Below are 19734 nucleotides of genomic sequence, written 5' to 3'. Positions count from 1 at the left end.
CACTGCTTATTGACAGTAGCCGAATTCATTCATTTTCTCAGGGCCTCAGCTATAGACCAAGGGGAGCTGCTGTTCCTCTGACTGGGCAAGATGACGTTTTAAGATGGCCGCCTGGCTGTCACCGGCCCTTGGAGGCTGGAGCGTTTGTCTCTGTCGTTTGGTATTTCGGTTGAACCGCCTCTCTCGAAGTTCAGTTTATTTTTTGGAAAAGAAATACACAACAAAGAAGGGAAACGAATGAAATCTAATAAACGCCTCAGCGCAACTGACAGGTCGAGAGAGTACATAAAGTCGAGAAGTAAACTGATATATTAGCGAGTTACATTACAAAAGCAGAATAAATTGTATGAATTGAAATAGCAACAATGTTCTCATGTACAATAAACGAAAACAATTTTTGTATTGTATATATCTAAATAGAGTCCATAACCCTACTAGGATCGTTTTACCCGGGACAAAAAGCTTGTTTGTGGTAACCAGCCATAGCGGCTCGTTGGTCTAGGGGTATGATTCTCGCTTAGGGTGCGAGAGGTCCCGGGTTCAAATCCCGGACGAGCCCTTATTTTATCATATTTTTTAAAATGCGTTTAAGGTGAAAATGTAAAATAAAAATAGGCCAATCATATCCTTAGTTATCGCTATTTTGTTACACATTCCTGTTTCCAACTATACCGCATTTGCCGATGTAATCCTCTACGCAAATTAAAATAGTTTAGGATGACAGGTACAAAAAAAGCCTAAAAAAAAGCACCGCATCTGTGTTGCTATTTAGGTGGTAGCGACCACTAACGTGTATTTTTTTACGTATAGGTAGCGGAAGGTCTCGTATTGACTTATTCGCAGCATTCTTTTATGAAATGCAAATTAGTTATCAGTAGGTATCAATTGCTTATCATAAGTTTACTTAAAAATGTAACATTCAGAGAAAAATAATTATGTTATGTTTTAGGAAAAAACAAGGGCTCGTCCGGGATTTGAACCCGGGACCTCTCGCACCCGAAGCGAGAATCATACCCCTAGACCAACGAGCCGCTCGGTGAATATAGGTGGCAGGCCTGTCCCTTTAAGTGACTCACGTGACAAGTGCTATAACCCTTTTACCTTTACTATATTTTCTAACTTCTCGCCCTGCACAGACTAGGCGTCAGTATATTTGTGTGTGATCTTTTACTTCACTTGCTAAGTTGAAGACTGGACGTGCAAATTAAATTGCAAGAACTCAGCCTTTTATTGGTGTTGAGGCGGCGTCGCTCTGCAACTGGAGGTTTATGCAGGTTGGCGGCCATCTTGCAATGTAGCAAGGTTTATTGTTTATAAGCGGCAACTAGTGTTTGAAGAGGAATTTAATCTATTTCACAAGTGAGAGCTTAGGAAAACCACACAAATACATTTCTCATTCATCGTGCCACGCCATATTAGGAGCTTGGTGGAAACTTGGAACCACGCTTAAAAAGTTGGTGAGGCCATAGCACTTCACCACAATACAATGGTCATGTTTCGCTCGGTTGTCGGCTCTTACAGGCCGCTCTAGAGGTGGGCGAGCCAACAGAATGAGAGGGAGAGCCGAGCCGAGGATCTGGCTGGGTTCTAGGAGCCCCTTGCACGAGCCGAGCCCTGGAAATCGTTGGCACGTAAACGGCGCCACAGACACCAGATAAAAATATGATAAAACATACGTGCCAATATTTTAGAAGAGGAAAGTGGGAGATTTTAATAAAATAAGCAGCAGAATGTATTCCTCCAATTGACTTCTATAGAAGGAGAGGCAGTTTCAGGCGGGAGATAGCCAAAATCAGCCCTGCAAGCATAACGCATCATGGGTTAGACTAGCACATTTTAATGCTGGTGTCCGCATCAGCGCATTAAAATGCACTGGTCACACTCTGATATGCTTTGGGGGGCTCTCCAAACAGCTTGATGTGCAGCATTTAATCCCTTCACTGTTGCTCTGCCTGTAAAGCAATTTACCCTTACTGTGGGCCTGAAAGACTCGTTGTTATGGTGAAATGGCACAAAGTGATACATTGTATCTTTGCCATGCACAAAAAAGATTGCCCTCCTTTCCCCAGCCCGCCCGGCCTTTCTGAGGATCATTCAGCATGGGCTAATTGTGAGTTAGTGAGTGCTTTCTGTAGTCTTTGGCTGACGGGGGCAGCTGCTGAGGGAGCAAAGAGTAATGTGATGTGTGTTATTCACACAAAGTATTTAAATAGTTAGCGCCAAAGACACACTGCTTTATTTCAAGCTATATTTCGATTTATTAGGTTTGCTGACATCCGAGAGAGGGAAGAGTTGTTCGAGAATTCAGCAGCGATTTTAATGGTTGAGAACGAGGTTTACATTTGAGTAACTTTTTATGTGTAACATGCAGTACCTCATTTGTGGTATCAGGAGAAAGTCCTGAAAGTGTCACGTATAGTCGTTAAAATTTCACTCCCTAACTACACTAAAATGATTAAAATGCCACACATAGCAATTTGAAACCTTGACAGCTAAGCAAAATAAAGGCTTTTTGGGCTTGCAAAAATTGGGACTCTTCTACCTGACCCAGGTTTGTGGCATGTATGTTAAAGATTCTTCAACATTTTGTAAGTGTATGACTTTAACATACAGAAGCATCTCACCTTAGTACATTCAATTATATCAGTGCATTGAGACATTTGTTAAAAGTGACAGTTTTAAAACATGAACTTGGAAATATTCATGCACACATGCCAACATACCAGATTTAGGCAGGAGACTCCCAATTGTTTTACTCTAAAATGGCTGTATTTTGGCTTCCCCCCACTTAAAATTGCCTGTGTTTCAATAGAAGTCTATAGAGAAAATCCATTCTTCTGATTATTATTATTTTTAAATCTCCCACTTTCCTCTTCTAAAATGTTGGAATGTGTGTTCATGCCCCACCCCTGCATTATAACAATGCTATTAGTGAACTAAAAGCCAAGTCAGTTGTCATGTCCACTTTTACATGGAGCATCATTATAGTCTACTTAAATCAGACACAAAAGAGGTGCTTGTTTAACCTACACCATGAACTCAATACTTTAAAAAGCCCTCAAGGGCAATAAAGAAAACGAAAGCACAGTGAAATAAAATATTTGCCTAAAGTCACAGAATTTGCTCAATCAGAGAAGCTTGGAAAATCCAGAATTTTCTGATTTTACCTTATGCCATGCCAACTTTGTAGAGTAGAAAAGTGGGAGGTTTAAAACAAATTAATAATGATAATTTATGTCTTCCATTGACTTTTATTGAAGCAAAAGCAATTTCAGGTGGGATGCAGCCAAAATAAAGCCATTTTTAGTTTAAAAAAATGTCAGTCTCCGGCATGAATTGTATCTATTGGCGTGCATGCAATCAGTCTCCAGAAAGGTACATAGATGCCAAAAAGAGCTGATTCAGAGGAAAGACTCCTGATTTTTAAAGTCCAAAACTCCTTTATTTTAGCTGTCTCCCGTCTTCATTTGTCTCTGCTTCAAAAGAAGTCAATGGGGAAAATCCATTCTCCCACTCAATCAATGTCAAAATCTCCCACTTTCCTATTGCCTACTGTGCAAATCTGCTAGTCTGCCACTGCAAAGTAGGAGCTGATCTTGACATTCAAAGTGGTCTGCGAGCCACCTAAGGATTGCACTGTTTGATGAATGACACACAGCTGATATATTCTGCAAGCAACTTTCTACTGCCCACTACCTGCCCCCACACGTCCTGCACCCTGCTGATCTCACCATAGCCTCCATTCAACCCACAGAGCCATTTGCAGTGACTAGTCCTTCATCTGCTTTGGCAGCAAAATGGAGAACCTGGGTGGAGCTGCTAGAGGTATATTTTGCCTAGCTGTCCATCAAAAACAAAAGGAGGAGGGCACTGATGCTTTATCTTATGGGCAAAGACATTTACAAACTGTCCAAAAATGTCCTCAAAGCAGTTTCGCCATTCACATGCTGAAGACACTTCGTATGGATCATTGTGAACTCCTCCCCACACCAACTTATTAGAGGTTTCTATCACGTCTGTTCTACACATAACTCCAGGAATTAAGCAGTAGGTGGACCCTCCCTGATGAGCAAGACAGAACAAAATAGGAGCCCAGTTCTTTCAACGTTTCGCCTCCACCAGACTCCCGGAACAAATCCTGCAGGATCCGGGAAGGACGATGGAGGATATCCTCACATTGGGTTGCTCTAAAGAACTGTCCAAAGCACGAGCATTCCACATGGAAGTGACAATACAATGGCCGGCCAAACAAGAAACCGTCAACCAAGTGACCCAAAGCACACCGGTAAGAAAGAGAGACAGGAAAAAGCCCCCAGGTGACCAACAAAACCTGTTGATGGTGTGGCAACTCCTTCCAGCATATAGGATGGGTTGTAAAAAAAAATCTTCATGCTGCGTAAAGCTAAATCACTTCTCTAAAGTGTGTCAGTTTGCCCCAGCATCATGAACTCACTAAAAGAAAGCAAGGAAAACATGTGATTACTCGACAGAGCCACAGGAAGGCACAACATGGATGGCGACGATCAAGACAGCACATACATGTCATTCAAGCAGTTGAGCCAGTTCATACCAAAGCTAGAACTACTCCCAAGTGCCAAATAAATGTAGAGGGACAAGTGACAACAGCCCTTATTGATACATGGGTGTTGTTAGAAATGGGGTCTCTAGTTGGCAGTCGCTTTGCACCCTGTCCAAGTAGGGACCCTCACTCTAGTCAGGATAAAGGAGATACCCACTCAGATAACGCCTGCTCACCCCGTTGGTAGCTTGGCACAAGCAGTCCGGCTTATCTCAGAAGCAATGTGTAAAGCATTTGCACATAACACACAGTAACACAGTGAAAACACTACAAAAGGACACCACACCAGTTTTAGAAAAATAGCCAATATTTATTTATTTAAAACAAGGCCAAATACGATAACAACCCAACATACAGTAACAAAAATTTGAATTCTACAAGATTTACTCAAAAATACAGTTCCTTGAAGTCAACAGCTCCACCTGGGGCTATCACGGCGTCGTGAGCAACAAATCCAACAGTTCAGGCCGGCTGCAGTGTCGCGGGCCAGCTGCGGTGTCGGGAAGACCCGCAAACAGTACTTTGGATTTGCAAGGCGTCGTGATCCTCGCAGTGAGCTCCGGAGAGCAGCGTCGCTGACGTCACAATGTCGGTTTTGGAGTCGGTGCGGGAGCCCTCAGGCCCTTGAGGTCACACACGTTGCGGATCGAACTCCAGGCTGATGAAGTCAGGTGCACCCGCATGAATGGCGTCCGGGCTGCGGTGCGAAGCGGGATGATGCGCTGTGCGGTGTTCACAGGTCACGGTGCAGGCATCGGCTTGGTGACAGCATCCAGCAGCGTTGGTGAGACCAGGGCTGCGGTGTGAAGCGGGACGGTGCGATGTGTGGTGTCCACAGGTCATGGTGCAGGCAGCATCATCGTCATTGCTGAAGCGCTGTCGTCTGTAGGCCCAGGCCAGCAATGCGGGACGGGACGGTGCTTCGAGACCCTCACGAGCTGTGTCCAGAGGCCACGGTGCAGGCAGGATGCCTGGTGACGAAACAGGAGTCAACGGTGCTGGCGTCGGTAGACTGGGGCTGCGGTGCGGGACGAGACGGTGCTCCGTGTACCTCACGAGCGGTGTCCACAGACCATGGTGCAGGCAGCAGCGCCGGTGTCAGCAGGAGCGGTGTAGTAGGGGATGCCCAGGCTGCGGTGTGATCAGGCGATGCCGGAGTGCGGGGCCCACAGGTCGCAGTGCGAGCAGTGGCTCAGTGAAGTCGTCCGATGATGGCGTCGGGGAGACCAGGGTCACGGTGGGAAGCGGGGCAATGCAACTCCATGTGGCATCGGCAGGTCACGGTGCAGGCCAGTGGCATCGTTGGCGGCGTTGCGGTGGTTTCTCCTCTTGAACAGCACAAAACACACAGTTCCCAGTGCTGCAGGTCGAGGAAACTGAAGTCTTTGGCCTCCCTGAGACTTCCAACAGGAGGCAAGCTCTACTCCAAGCCCTTGGAGAATTTTCTCAAGCAGGACGCACAGCAAAGTTCACCCTTTGCACTCTTTTCAGGCAGAAGCAGCAACTGCAGGCCAGTCCAGCAAAGCAGCACAGCAAAGGGACAGTACTCCTCCTTCAGCTCTTCTCCTGGCCAGAGGTTCCTCTTGATTCCAGAAAGATTCTAATAGTCTGGGGGTTTGGGTCTGCTTCTTATACCCAGTTCTGCCTTTGAAGTTTGTAAACTTCAAAGCAAAGTCTCAAGTGTTTGCAAGATCCTTCCTTGCCCAGGCCAGGCCCCAGTCACTCACCATGGGGTCAGAGACGGCATTGTCTGAGGGCTGGCACAGTCCTTTCAGGTGTGAGTGAGCACTCCTCCCCTCCAGCACAGATGGCTAATCAAGATATGCAGGCTACACCCCCAGCCCCCTTTGTGTCACTGTCTAGAGGAGAGGTGTGTACAGGCCAACTGTCAAACTGACCCAGACGGGGAATCCACAAACAGGCAGAGTCACAGAATGGATTAAGCAAGAAAATGCCTACTTTCTAAAAGTGGCATTTTTAAACTAACAATCTAAAAACCAACTTCACTAAAAGATGTATTTTTAAATTGTGAGCTCAGAGACCCTAAACTCCACATTTGTATCTGCTCTCAAATAGAATCTGAGCTTTAAGGATATTTAAAAGCAGCCCTCATGTTAACCTATGAGAGAGATAGGCCTTGCACAGTGAAAACCAAATTTGGCAGTATTTCACTGTTAGCACATATAAAACACACTAGTATATGTCCTACCTTAAATATACACTGCACCATGCCCATAGGGCTACCTAGGGCCTAACTTAGGGGTGCCTTACATGTGGTAAAAGGGAAGGTTTAGGCCTGGTAAGTGGGTACACTTGCCAAGTCGAATTGGCAGTTTAAAACTGCACACACAGACGCTGCAGTGACAGGTCTGAGCCATGTTTACAGGGCTACTAATGTGGGTGGTATAACCAGTGCTGCAGGCCCACTAGTAGCATTTGATTTACAGGCCCTGGGCACCTCTAGTGCACTTAACTAGGGACTTACCAGTACATCAAATATGCAGTCATGGATAAACCAATCAACAGTACACTTTACACAGAGAGCATATGCACTTTAGCAGTGGTAAAGTGCCCAGAGTCCTAAAGCCAACAAAAACAGGTCAGAATAAAATAGGAGGAAGGAGGCAAAAAGACTGGGGATGACCCAGGAAAAGTTGCCATGCCCAACAGGTGTCTATCAGTATCATGGCACAAGAACTGTATGAGGCTCTGACTGTGAAACCAAAGCTCCAGCCAACCTGACTCAGAGTGCACGTATTTAGGAGTGATGTACATGTACCCCTAGCTGGGGTATTTACAGCTGACATAAAAAAGGAACTCTGAAATAGTGCCAAAGTGTATGTCACGAAAGGGAGAACTGGAGTGCTGCTTTACAGTGGGCTAATGCTCCATAAATGGAAGTGCAAATTCTTCAAGAAGGGGATCTGTTTGTTTGGCCCTGATGCCCCCCATCCAAGGGAGTTCACAAAGACTTCCACACCTTGGACCAGAGCACAACAGGCTTTTCGGACACAAAAGAAACACTGTCCACAAACACAATGCTGGCTTTCTTCAACCCCAGTAAAGACTCAAAACTGTCCTTGGATGCAAGCCCAACAGGAGAGTGGAGGATGGGCACCGGTGGCTAATGCAAGCCAAACGTTAACCCCCACTGAGCAGCGTTACTCCGGTATCAAAAAAGAGGCAATAACTATTCACTAGAGGTGCAGGGCATTTCCAGATATATCTGTACAGGCACCCATTCATGGTCCATACTGATCATAAACCCCTTATTCTTCTGTTTTAGGGATTGACCCTTCATCCCTTCGCTTAGAAAGGTGGTTACTGCAAATACAAGAGTACCGGTTCCCTGTGGAGTACAAGCCAGGGACACAGGACCCAGCGGACTATCCATCCCAGCAAGCCCGACTGGCTTCCAGTGAAAAAGAGGCCGCACTAGATACAGAGAAATACATCCACATGATCATGGAACTGTTCAGGTCTCCACCAATGTTCTTAGTAAAAATCATGCATGCCACCTGAACTGATGACTGCCTAGGAACAGTGGCAGTGTAGTCCCGAAATTGGAATCCCCTCACGCTCAAAGGAGCCTGCTGGACAGTCCGGCAAGTGTTGACATCACTGTACCATGTGTGCCATGAATTGACTGTCACCACCATGTAGTGTCCCATGCTATGATCCCATCTGGTGATGCCACAGAGCCTTACCCAGCGGGTGGTACAGTTGACTCACAGCTCCCACCGAGGAATGGCAAAGATGAAGATCCTGCTTCGGAGCAAAGTGCAGTTCCCCAGAGTGCATGAGCTGGTAGAACAAGCAGTCAGAAGGTGCAAACTGGGCCAAATAACTGGGATTCCAGAAGCCCCAGCGCCTGCATCACCGAAGAGATACATGGCCTCGAATGGCACCAAATGAGCATTGATTTCAGCAGGGTACCTGACAATCGGCAGATGTTGGTTGTCATTGATGACCGCTCCAAATATCTTGAGGTGGAGATTGTGCCATCAACAGCAGAGTGGGGACATGATTCCCAAGCTGGAGAAGGTAATGGCAACCCAAGGCCCCATCCAAGAGCTGTGCAACGATAATGGGCTTACATTTAACAAACAGGACATTTCAGAGTATATCCTGTCCAGACAAACCAAACACCAGAATATTACGCTCGGGTGCCCCAGGCCAACTGCAAAATGTAATGCTTCATAAGGGCTCCCACCAAAGTGTTCTGCACAGCTAAAGCATCAGAGCAGAGGAAGGAAGGAGCCATTTATGCTTTTTTAAGAGAGTATCGCCTGACTCAATACACGACCACTGGAGTCACCCCACACTTATTATGTCTTGGATGAAAGGTTGTGTACAGCATCCCACATTACCTGGGTTGTACTGCAGTAATTCCTGTCCTCCCAGCAATGACAGCACAGAATATGAGAGCTAGCTGATGAAGATGACCCTGGCATCTGCACCTGCTAGTTGAAGACAAAGTGCTCGTGAAGGACCATCACCTGCGGAACATGTTCTGGTTATTTTTCGAACCTGGTCCTTGGACAGCTACCAAGTGTGCGGCACCATGCTGTTGGTGCGCAGAGGTCAGGCGTTCACTATGAGGAACATCTAATTCTTTAAAAGATTTTGGGGCCCAAGAGGTGATCAGCAGCATAAAAGGACAGACATCGATGGTCATGTATCTGCAAAGGACCAGGAAGACTGAGACTTCTCGCCCAGAGGTCCAGAGGTTGCCATAGCTTTCAGAGGTGACCCTGGCACCAAAGGAAACTAGCCGAAACCAGGAAATGTAACAACTTGCCCCCAAGTGAATCCCAAAGTCAAAGAGGAGGCTTCATAGGTATAAACCTTGGTCAGAGCCCACTCCCTCTTAACAGTATTGTGACTTTGTGTTGGGGTAGGCTTGGTTAGCCCTGGCGTGACCAGCAAGGACATGTCCTGTATTTTATGTTTGTGTTTTCGTTTGTTTTGTTTCCTTATAGTTAAATAGGAATATGATCTTGGAGGGTGAAACTATTGTGGCCTCAGGGCAGGGTGTGTTGGAAGAGTGCTCGTTGGTGGATTGGGAGCCAGTGGAGCTCTTTGACGTGTGGGGTAATGTGAGAGCAAGGTCTGGAGTCTCCTGGTCAGTTGAGTGTTGATTCCAGCATAAAGTGCATTGCTGTAGTCCAGGGAACAAGCAAAGTGACATTGTCCGGTTTCTCTGCTAACACCATGAAACGTGATAGGGGACAGGTTTTTGCACTATCAGAGAAATTTAACATAGCATAACCTGTCAAGCTGCAACGTGAGGCCTTGGTTCGTAATCCGTTGAGTGTTCCTAAAAACAATATGATTGAGGTATACATACAGCAAGTTCAAGCCTTCCGTTGGTTTCTTCTCAGGCATCTGACATGCATTTATACAAATGTTTGTTGTGTGACTATACAAATTGTAATATCTTTTTGCTTGCGTTCCACAATTGTCGAGCCATGGGAGCTGCTGGAGGTGTGAGTGATCCCTGCTGAGTTTAAATCCTCCACGTACTGTCACACCTGTTGTACAGCTGCTGGGATGAGGTGCCAATATAGTTGCCAGAAGAGGGTATTTTTCTTCAAGTGAAAGTTGTGTTTTACGCCTCAGCATTCCCCCATGGCCCACATCCAAGTCGAGACATCACATTTCTCTGCCAGGTTGCATTGCAGGATTCCCTTTAGGAAATCACCAAAGCCCAACCGCCTGATATTGATCTTTGGATCTCATTTGATAGTAGTTGTCAATATCCATTCAGCAGGTGCATCTGGTTAAGTTGGGTCCATTAGGAAGGGTGACAATCTTTGTAATTTTGGTCTCAGAGATTATCTGATTTCCAACAGAGAATCTGGAGGCTTTCCTCAAGGATGCCATGGACCTTTCGTTATCCTCTAGGGATTCCATCAAATGTACTGTCTTGCAGGTGCTCTCTATGCCCAATGCTGCTGCCACCATTATATTGCAGGCTTTGGGTACAACAGAGCTTGTCTTTTGAGGTAAACTAATTTGAGTACTGGTTTGAGTTCTAGACATTTCCTTTGCCTCATCCATAGGTAGCATTGATAGTCTAAAGAATGCATCTGGTGCTTTGTTAAGTAGTCTAGGCTGGGCATGTCTAAGTGTAGTTTGGCAATTGCACCAAAGAGGTTGGCGAAGGATCTGATGAGCCATGGGGCTTGTTTATGACAGTCCTACTCAAGACAAATGAGAGCAAGTGTGATCTTTACTGACAGTGTCAGACCCAGTTTGTGGGGCCACAAGGCAAGCAGGGGCTACTGGGCTGCAGCCCTGGGGGCTGGGGTCAATTGCCTCTGATGTCCTGGGGTCCGTCCTACTATGACTCTGCAAACTGAGCTAAGTACAACCCCTTCAGCACTCTATTCAGTGGTCGAGGTGGTGAGCAGTCATGGGCTTCTCAGAGAGGTAGTGTGGGGGTGCTCAAACTCAGAGCTCAACAGTCACCCAGGAGTTAATAATTGATTGTCCAGCCCAGTGCCCTACTGTAGAAAAGAAAATAACTTTAGTCAGCACACTTAGAATGCAATACAACATAGAAGCTGATAGCAGAGACAATACATACAGACTGGCGCTTGGGTTACTGTGCCTTAGGCTCTGTCCACTGCTTGCCTTTTCCTGGGTATCACCCCTCTCCTCTTGTGTCTCTAGGCAGGTCCCCAAGGGTTTAGAGTGTCCGTTTGGCATGTTCCAAGGCTCAGGTGCAGATCACCAGCTCTGTTCAGCATGATAGCGTCCAGTTCAACGGGGTACCCTTTCATTGAGTCCCACCCCAGTGCAGGTTTTAGTGTTCTTTCGTGACGATCAGTGGGGATCTGCAGCATCCATCTCTGTTCTTTCCCACTTCTGGGAGGGAGCACGCTGGCTGTCGGCTTGGCCCACGATCTGGGTAAGGCCGCATTAGAATACAAGAGAGGGGCTGCCGTCCGTGTCCTCACAGACAGGCTCAGGCATGGGATGGAGGTCCATAATAGAAGATGGAACTACATTTGAGTCTCACGGTGAGGTGCAGCAGATGTGCCACCATGGGGGTCAAGGGTCACAGCAGCACAACTGCAGCCACAGGTACATTGTTCTAATGTTGTAGCAGTGCCTTCCTCTGGCACAGTTCTTGATTGCGGCAGCACCATCCGCCTTGGGCACAGTCCTTGGTTGTGACGGCACAGTCCGACTCCCCACATCTCTGGTCATAAGTGCGACATCTGCTTCAGCACAACGTGGATCACAACAGCGATGTCCACCTAGGGTGCAGTTCTTAGTTACAGTAGTGTAGGAAAGTAGCCTTTCATTTTAGCATGGTTACCCCCACTTTTTGCCTGTTTGTCAGTGTGTCTGACTGTGTTCACTGGGATCCTGCTAACAAGGACCCCAGTGATTATGCTCTCTCCCTTTAAACTTGGTTGCTTGGACCACACACACTCCACAGTTGGCATACCGGTGCCCCCATGTAAGTCCCTAGTATATGGTACCCAGGTGCCCAGGGCATTGGGGTACCGGGGGTCCCTCATGGGCTGCAGCATGTATTATGCCACCCATGGGGAGCCCATGCAAAGTGTATCTCCAAGCCTGCCATTGCAGTCTGCGTAAAAGGTTTTTCACTACAGGTCACTACACGAGGTCACTGTAAGTCACCCCTATGGTAGACCCTCCTAGCCCAGAGGGCAGGGTGCATGTACCTGTGTGTTAGGGCACCCCTGCACTAGCAGAGGTGCCCCCACGAACTCCAGTTCCATTTTCCTGGACTTCGTGAGTTTAGGGACGACATTTTATACATGTACTGGACATGGGTGACTACCTATGTCCAGCTACATAAAGGTAACTCAGAACCTGGGGGTGTTTGGTATCAAACATGTCAGAATCATACCCCAGTACTGTTGCCAGTATTGGAAGTATGATTCCATGCACTCTGGGTGCTCCTTAGAGGACCCCCAGCATTGCTTCTACCAGCCTTCTGGGGTTTTCCGGGCAGCCAACGCTGCTGCCACCCCTCAGACAGGTTTCTGCCCTCCTGCTGCTTGATCTGCTCAAGCCCAGGAAAGCAGAACAAAGGATTTCCTTTGGGAGAGGGGGGTAACACCCTCTCCCTTTTGAAATAGGTGTTACATGATTTGGGAGAGGTAGCCTCCCCAAGCCACTGGTATGCTTTGAAGGCCACATTTGGTGCCATCCATGCATAAACCAGTCTACACCAGTTCAGGGACCCACAGTCCCTGCTCTGGCTCAAAACTGGCTGATGGAAAGGGGTCCCTTGATTCTGCCATCTTGAATCCAAGATAGGAAGATCCCTCTTGGAGCATCTGAGTGGCCAGGTCAGGCAGGTGACGTCAGAGCCCCCTCCTGATAGGTGGTCATCTGGCTAGGTGACCAATCCCCTTTTCAGGGCTATTTAGGGTCTTCCTCTGGGGTTGGACCTCAGATTCGGCTTGCAGGATTCCAGCAGGGCTCCTCTGCAACCTCTACTTCGACTTCTGGCCACTGGAACTACGACTGGACCCTCCAGGAACCGACTATCTGCATCCACGACGAAGACTCTGCTTGCAACATTGTTTCCACGGCTCATTCTAGCTTCTGCAACGTTTTCCTGGCTGTGCATCCTCTGAGGGTGCCAAGTCTTCAGCCTGCATTAGAAGGAAGAAGGAATCTCTCGGAGTGAAGGAGTCACTCCACTGCATCTGCAGGCACCAACTGCAACGATGAACGGCTGCGTGGATCTCTTCTCATCCTGAGCTGGGTGAATCCTGCATCATGAGTGGCGGTCTGGAGTGGTCCCCTTGGTCCTCTCTTTCAACTGCCCAACTTTGGTGGAGGTAAGCCTTTGCATTCCCAGGCAGGACAGTACCCCTGTACACTGCATCTCTTGCAGCTACAGCGGCTTGTAGGCATCTCCTCTGAGAGATCTTCAGGCTCTGTGTAGCCCGAGCCCCAAGCACTCTTCCCTGTGACACACAACCCTCTGCGTGCTTCTCCTGCGGCGTGGGACCCTTCTCCAGTTGTGCTGCATGGGCCTCTCTGCGACTCCTGGTTCCTCATCCAGTAGGTCCTCCGTAGTGGCTGCTTTTCCTTCTGTGGACTCTCTGCCTTGCTGAGGGTCCCCCAGGACTCCCTTCCATGGGTTGAGTCCTCCTGGACTTTGCTGGTCACCGGGAGCTCCACTTTTGCTTCATCGCGACTTCTGCCTTTGCCAAGGCTTGTTGGTGGCTTTTCCACTGACTGACTGACTGCAATCTGCCATCCGGCGTGGGGCGGTGACTGCATCCTTGACGAACTCTGCACCGACTCCAGGGCTGCATTGCTAACCGACTTCGTCCTACCGTTGACCAACTTATGCTACCACAAATGGGTGAGTAGTGGCTCCTGCCCCCACTGAACACTTCTGTGACTTCTGGACTTGGTCCCCTTCTTCCACAGGTCTTCCTCGTCAGGAATCCACCACTGGTTTCTTGCAGTCTTGTCTGTGTGTTGCATTTCCTTCTTTTTAGTCCTTTTGGGTGGTTTGGGAAAATCCAGGAACTTACTCCTTTCTTCCGGGTCGCTGGGGGCCACTGTGGTACTTACCTTTGGGGTTTCCTAGTTCCTCCAGCTCCCCTCTAGACATCCCACTTACTTAGGTGGGGGTACTGCATTTGTATTCCATTTTTTTAGTATATGGTTTGGGCTCCCCCTAAGGTCACTATTGTCAATTGCTATTGCACTGTTTTCTATTGTTTTTCATGCCTATTTCTGATTACTGGTGTACATATCTAGTATGTTACTTAACTCCTATTGGAGGGTTGCCTCTCTTGTACTGTTTGGTAATTGTGTCACTAAAATAAAGTACCTTTTTTTTTGTAACACTGAGGCCCATATTTATACTTGTTTTGCGCCACATTTGTGTCACTTTTTGATGCAAAAGCGGCACAAACTTACAAAATACAATTATATTTTGCAAGTTTGCACCACTTTTGCGTCAAAAAGTGACGCAAATGCGATGCAAAAAAAGTATTAATATTAACACGAGTGTTTTCTTTCATGTGTGTTAGTGCTGTGTGCCTACAGTGGTTTTGCATGAGCTTTACATGTCTCCTAGATAAGCCTTGGCAGCTCATCCAGAGCTACCTCTAGAGAGTATGGCTTCTAGACACTGACTACACTCTACTAATAGGGGATACCTGGACCTGGTATAAGGTGCCAGTACCCTAGGTGCCCACCACACACCAGCTTCCTACAAGTAGCATTAACTGTTTTCTGCAATTTTCACTTGGAACTGTGATCTTCTAGAGAATGAGCCCCATGCTCCGAGGTATTGCTGCTGGCACTCTGCCATCTTCCTTCTCCACGTTGATCCTCAGACCACCATGGTAAGGCATGCAGGCCTGGCAGGTTCCCTCACCTCCTCAGCAGGCAGGTATTCAGGTCAGAGGAACAGGTTCTTCTTGCAAGGCAAGGCTTTATGTGAGGTGTCCTCACCTCTGGGGAGCTGGTTGTGAGGCCGACATCAGCAGCTCTGGATGCACAGTAGCAGGGTTAGGTTGACTGTTCGACCCTTGATCGAGGGTCGAAATGCTGCTGCCCAGGGCCACCTGTGGGATGATATTTTAATGGGCCAGTTATTTTTTAATTGTTGACTGTGTGGTTCCATCTACCTGGGATAATGCATCTGTGGCTGAGCAGGCACAAGGAGACAGAACCACACACAAGAAAGCAAGTTAAAGTGCTTGGGGCACCACTGAAAAAGGGGCAGACTCATTGCAATGTATATATTGATGACAAAGAGCCCGCCTGAGCGTGGACAACAGGAAGTGTGTCTGTCTTGCTGTCCTCCTCGCCCCGTCTCCTTCACAGAAAGGCCTTGGGAGCTGCAGAGCAGCTCAATTAACACTTCGTCCCTCGCTGGTGGGTGGCAGGCAGCAAGGCCCAAACAATCCTCCTCTCTCCCCAAGCCCAGATCTTTTCCTCTCCACCCCAGGCCATTCACAGAGGCCAGTGTAGCAGTGGGTCTCACTCCTTACCTCCTAGAGTGCAGTCCAGGAATAGCATGTGCATTTGTAAAGCATATTTTCACCTTGAAGGGTATATTGGCACCCTAATAACAGATGGTTACTGTTACCCAGTTTAATGGTACTCATTTTATCAACCTCAGTATGATGAAAGGCTGAGTGTACATCCCAGAATTAAAATCTGTGACCAAGAGGTCAAATACAGACCCCCTGCAGTGGATATATTAGTCCACAGCACCACCGGACCCAGCTTCTCATTAAGAGAGATTGCCCAGGCTGTGGTGATGTCATTAAAAGCAGAGGACCCTCTGTGCTCTAAGGTCTGGCAGGCGGAGAGAGCATCATCATGCCTGTTCCCGCTGTCCATCTCCTGGAGAAGGACTTACCTGCCCCACCCATTGCCTCATTGACATCCTGGAGCCCATGTCTGTCTGCTACCTAGTGCCTTGATTCCTCACCTGCAGGCTGCTTTTCACACACTACCAACTCATACTTTGTAGTTGAACACTCCTTGGAGCCTTTACCTCAATTTGCCTACCCTACCCAACACTCAGGCTTGCCATTTTTACCTGCCAGGCATGGCTCGAGACAAGGAAGACAGCTGAGTTTAATCCTTTGCTCAAGTTTGGTCAGCACTTGACTGCAGTTCGTCAGTCTGTAGTGCACCCTGCTTGCCTTTGTGTTTGTACAGTGACGAACAATCTCCACAAGCAAGATGCAGAAACATCAGGCACTCCCTCTTCACACGGCCTGTCCCTACTTGTCGTGCCCTGAACTTTCTGCCAGTTGCACCCATCCCCAAGCCAGCTCTACCAGTTTCTGCTGTTTTCCCAGGAGGGTGGCATGCTATTTCCACCTGCACACCACTTGCCTGCTCCAGGGGCTTTCCAAATCTGGGCTGCTTAGTCTTGTGCCTGTAAGTGAAGCAATTATTTTATCTTGAGAAGTCTTCGAAGGCGTAACATATTTGGTGTGCACCATGTAAATGGTGAATGTTAGACCTGGCATCCTTGGTGTGGTTCCCCCTAACTTTTTTGACCTTTGATCTCCTGTTTTCTAACTTAATTTTTGCTGGCTTTCAGGATTCTGGGAACTTTACCACTACTGACCATTGCTAAAGTGCAGGTGCTCTGTACTGTAAATCATGGTAATATTGGCTTATCCACAATTGGCATTATTAATTTACTTGTAAGCCTCTAGTAAAGTGCACTATACATGCCCAGGGCCTGCAAAGTAAATGTTACTATTGGGCCTGCAACACTGATTGTGCTACCCACCACAGTAGCCTTTCAAACAGGTCTCAGACCTGCCACTGCAGAGCTTGTGTATGCGGTTGTAAACTGCCATTTCAACCTGCCAAGTGGCCCACTTGCCAGGCCCAAACGTTTGTTTTTATTATATAAAAGTTACCCCTAAGGTAGGCCTTAGTTAGCCCCAAGGGCAGGGAGCAGTGTATTTAAAAGTTGGACACGCATTTTTAAGTTTAACAAGTCCAAGTAGTGAAAAACATCCAGATTCGCCTTTCACTACAAGGCCTATCTCTCCCATGTGTTAATATAACATTGGAGGTATCTTGAAGCATCATTTAAGTGCAACTTCCAATTAGAAGAAGATTGAAATCTGGAGTTTGGTGTCTCTGGACTCACAGTTTAAGATCACAATTTATGGCAAACTCAGATTTTAAATTGTAAGTCTGAAAATGCCACTTTTTAGAAAGTTGGCATTTTATTTACTTTAACCATTCTGTGCCTCTGTCTGTCTCTGAATACACGTCTGGGGTAGATGACAGCTGGGCTTTGTGCATTCCCTCTAGACAGTCACACACAAAGGGCGCCTGGGTGTGATATTTGCATCATGATGGCCTATCACCAGGCTGATGGGTCTTCCTGGGCTAGATGGGAGGGAGGAGCTGACACCCACTCCTGAATAGGGCTGTGCCTTTCCTCACACAATAGACTGCATCCCCCGTGAAGTGTCTGGATCCTGGGAAGAAAGGGCAGGAACCTTGTGATCTTCAAAGATCTCTTTTGAAGTCTTCCCCACTTCAAAGACATTATGGGTATAAGAACTGTACCCCAAGCTCCACCAAATCAGTTCACTTTTGGGTCCTGAGGAGAGTCTGCCAAGAAAAGGAGCTGTGCTGCCCAGAGGGACTGTCACTTTGCTACTTGCTTTGCTGTGTTGCCAGGAGGGACTACTACTCTGCAACTTGCTCTGCTGTGTTGGCCTGTTGCCTGCTACCTCTAGTGATGAGGGCAGATTGAAACTGCCCCCTACAACCTTTTTGGTACCCAAGAACCCCCAATGTCGCTATGACAACCAGGGATTCCCTTCGGGATGGATTGGCGGCTGAAGCCATGTTCAGGAGAGTGGGGCCAGCTGTGAGCGAGATCACTGCATTAGGACTCTGCGTCCTGCTCAGGTTGCCGGGCTTGCCTATCTTCAGTCCGCCAGCCTGCTCACCAGCCCTCAGGCCGCCTCTTGGCTTAGAGAGATTTCTGCAGGGGCCAGCTCGCCCCAGGAGACCGACACTCGCATCACTCCAGCTGGAGCTCAGGTACTGTGGGACTGTGTGGAGCTTGCTGCTGTTCAGCGTGTAAGAGGTAGCCAGAAGGGCCCTTGAAACACAGTTTTGCCTTTCTTGCATTTCCCTACTGGGACAGTCCCACTTCCCGATCCCCCGACAGGTACTGATGTACTTGGACTACAATAACCATAAGAGAAGCGTATGTGTTCTAAAGCACTATGATTGCATACCAGCTTAAAGTAAGTATCACTTGAGAAATATGAATTGGAGTTTTGTAATTTTGACTCTTATTTTATCAAGATCAAGGTATTTTATTTTCTTCCACTGGTGTGGAGTCTTTTTGTGGTGTTTTCACTGTGTCCTTGTTATTAAGGGTTGTAGAAATACTTCACACATTGCCTCTTAAGTTAAGCTTGACTGACTATGTTAAGCTACCAGAGGGTGAGCACAGGTTAATTTAGGGTGGTGTATCTGACTTCTCCTGACTTCTCCTGACTAGGATTGTGGTCACTAGTGGACCGGGTGCACACCTCTGCCAACTAGAGACCCAATTTCTAACAGTCAATAATATTCTTACAAGTGGAGCAATGGTTATTTGCATTTTGTGTCAGTGCTCAGTTTGAGCTAGTCTGACATTTCCTAAGAGCAAGTAAATTAAAAAAGCAAACAAAGGGGAAAGAAGTAGAATGAGAAAGACAGAAAAGCTTCACAAATGAAGAAAGCAGAAACCTGCAAGAGTGAGATGAAGGGACGGAGAGTGTCTGCTTGGTCATTAAAGAGCTTTAAGGTGGATTCCGGACTACTCAGACATGGTATTTGGAGCACTGACGTATAACAGCGCTGCCCCTTTTGATACGGAAATGCTCTATTTTCTTTGCAGTCCACAGGCTCATTTTCTGGGAGAAGTAATGGTTAATGTCATGTTTAGAAATGCATACAACACAACCAAGAGTTTCGAACATATACACATTAATGGGTCATTTTTAAACTCTTCCTTACAGACATTAAGCATGTAGTATGCAAAGACCTCCAATTCATCTCTTCTACTCACCTTTAGAAAACATTAGGATTTGTAAAATTTGCACAGTAGTGGTAGGTGATTTTTGAAGGTGTGGTGCAAAACTTGCCCTGAATTTCAGTGCCCGAGTGAGGCGAATGTGTCCAAATTCCAGGAGGCTTTTTGGTGGTGGGGAGGGTTCGCCCAGCCAAGAAAATTGTGAAAAAAATGAGGAAACAGACTATTTCAAAGGTACAATTTTCACATAAAGTTCCTCAAACACTATAGGCTCAATAAATATTGAAGTACATTACTGGTGTGCTAAGTCGCCAAAGCCAGACGCTCCCTAGGAATTGACTCTATTTTTATCAAAATGTGAAGTGGATGCTTCCATATGTGAATAACTACCTCCACTGTGCCAGGATGTTGTCATGGATGCCTCCCATATGCCACAAATGACTTACAATTTGCCAATGTCAGAATGTTTGCCATTGACTGTGCTCATATACCATGGGTGGCCCATATGTCAATAAATGACCTCTAGTTTGTCAGGGTGAACATTTTGTCATAGGTGACGGCCATATGTAACGGGTACCCCCTAACACCAAGAATTATATACAATACGCCA

The 19734-nt window shown here is 47.1% G+C and overlaps 2 non-coding genes across 2 annotated transcripts; one reads left to right on the top strand and one right to left on the bottom strand.

Moving 5' to 3' along the window:
- Positions 1-487: 487 nt before the first annotated feature.
- TRNAP-AGG (transfer RNA proline (anticodon AGG)) lies at positions 488-559 on the top strand. The gene has a single exon. It is a non-coding gene; the product is annotated as a tRNA-Pro (tRNA).
- A 400-nt stretch (positions 560-959) lies between these two features.
- On the bottom strand, positions 960-1031 carry TRNAP-CGG (transfer RNA proline (anticodon CGG)). Its single transcript has one exon. It is a non-coding gene; the product is annotated as a tRNA-Pro (tRNA).
- Positions 1032-19734: the final 18703 nt, after the last annotated feature.

This window comes from Pleurodeles waltl, chromosome 8, assembly GCF_031143425.1.
Source record: "Pleurodeles waltl isolate 20211129_DDA chromosome 8, aPleWal1.hap1.20221129, whole genome shotgun sequence".
NCBI classification, from domain to species: Eukaryota; Metazoa; Chordata; class Amphibia; order Caudata; family Salamandridae; genus Pleurodeles; species Pleurodeles waltl.
This window is presented reverse-complemented; position numbering and strand designations above follow the sequence as displayed.